Source organism: Meleagris gallopavo, chromosome 1 (assembly GCF_000146605.3).
Source record: "Meleagris gallopavo isolate NT-WF06-2002-E0010 breed Aviagen turkey brand Nicholas breeding stock chromosome 1, Turkey_5.1, whole genome shotgun sequence".
Classification (NCBI taxonomy): Eukaryota; Metazoa; Chordata; class Aves; order Galliformes; family Phasianidae; genus Meleagris; species Meleagris gallopavo.
This window is the reverse complement of record NC_015011.2, coordinates 64,207,370-64,209,342: the sequence shown is the minus strand read 5'-3', so window position 1 is coordinate 64,209,342 and position 1,973 is coordinate 64,207,370.

Here is a 1,973-nt window from a genome sequence, read left to right as displayed (position 1 = left end):
AGACACTACCTACTATATTTCTTAGTCTTTTCTCATAATAAAATATAATAAAATAATTTACTTCCATCTTCTAAGCAAAAGATTATCTGTCTAACCAAATTGAAAACGAGAAGTCCTAAGTAGTGCCAGATGCAGAGCAACTATTTGAGTTGAATGCAGGCGTGTAAATGTCACATCAAACAAAGTAAAATGCAAAAGTGCAATCATAGTAGGGACCAGTGATGATAATTTGGAAACACTGAGACTTGAAAGAGGCATCATAGACTTTCAAAGTTCCCTCTCAGACTACTGGATATGGCAAATCTGCTTTATTAGCATTCTTGTAATAACTCCTACATCTGCCTTGATAAATACTATAGAGAGGGGACAGCTGTAACATCTTATTGTATGCTACTAAAGTGAATGCTAATGAGGTTCTTGAAGCAGCACTCCTAAATCCAATAGAGAATATTAAAAATATGAAGTCTTTTCTTTAAAAATAAAAATAGAAATAAGAAAAAGAAAAATATAGAAAGAAAAATCAAGCAAAAGTCTTATTTAACAACTTTCTGCTATGAGTTGTTAAAAACTGTTTCCCGGGGTCTTACACCACCTGATGTAAGTTCAGCTTCCTAAATATTGCTTCTAATGGAAGAATTGGTGGATGTGAATGGTGGAAGTAAACAAACAAGCTACTTATCCCAAGTATGCCAAGAACAACAACAACAAAAGTCAGAAATTTCTTGCTTGTGGCAAGATATACTTCATTTTCCTGTGAAATAATATGAGATCTAGATGCTATAGGACTGCACTTAGAGCCCCAGAACTCATACTATTCCACAAACACAAGTGTAGCTTTATTTGAAGAAAAAATTGACCTTCACCCTCGTATAAACATTATAACAACATATGTTCTACCTGCAGAGATCCTTAACAGTAGTTCTAAGAGGGGTTGCTTGATCCTGTCCCCTCAAAGGCTGTTCAGTCTTGATGTTATTCTGCCTCTCTCAATACATGCTCAGCATTGGATGGGACAGAAAAACACAGTGAACTCTATCAGCCAACTCTTCATTCTTGCTGCCAGTATGCAAAAGACCCAAAGCAAAAAGGAAAGGATGGAAAAGTTTCCACTGCCATCTGTCATGGGGAGGTATTAAGGTTAACAAAAGACACTTAAAGAAGGCTGTGTGGCATTGATACTGAAGTGATTAAATCCCCAAAACATGTTCATTGATCTGCTAATGTGTATCTTTTCTCACTTCCTCTTGTAAATATTGTAGCTGGGAATAACTGAAAAAGCTATCATTGAATACTTTTACTCATCTCCACTGATTCCACTTGTAAGATTCTCGAAAATCTGTGTATCAGTGAACCACTTACTATGATTCGCCTTTTAGCTATGCTGTCAGAATGCCAACAAGACCCTTTTAAAATATGTAGAGTGTTTTTACTCATTCTCAGAAAGAAAAAAAAAAAAAGGTAGAATTAGAAGATAATAATCCTTTAATACTAAATTAGCTGTCCAACATTCCTACTCCGAAAAGCCAAGAGCACTTTCTATTTCATTTACGTTATTATAAACCCATTTACCTGATGATTTACAGTACTGTATCCAAGTGAAGAAGATGCAAGAGATAGGTAAATAATCATTATTTACCTATAAATTAGTCTGTGAATTAACAGATCTATCACTACGGCAACAACATTTCCAGCAGCTTAGAAAACTCAGTCAAAAAGAAATTCTTTTTGTCAGAAGTGTTTTAATAAGAATTCAAGAATCCTGTTTGCCTTGAGGACAGTTATTTTTTTGTTTGATCTGTTGGTTTTGGTTTATTTTTATCATCCTATATAATGTCCTGCTTTCCTTAGCATATCTAGGAAATGGAGGTTTCTCTTTTATAGTAACATGGAACTTAACCTACTCTCTAGAATGTGGTAACATGGTAGACTCAGTCTGGGAAGAGAACTAATCCATGGCATCATATGAATGAAAA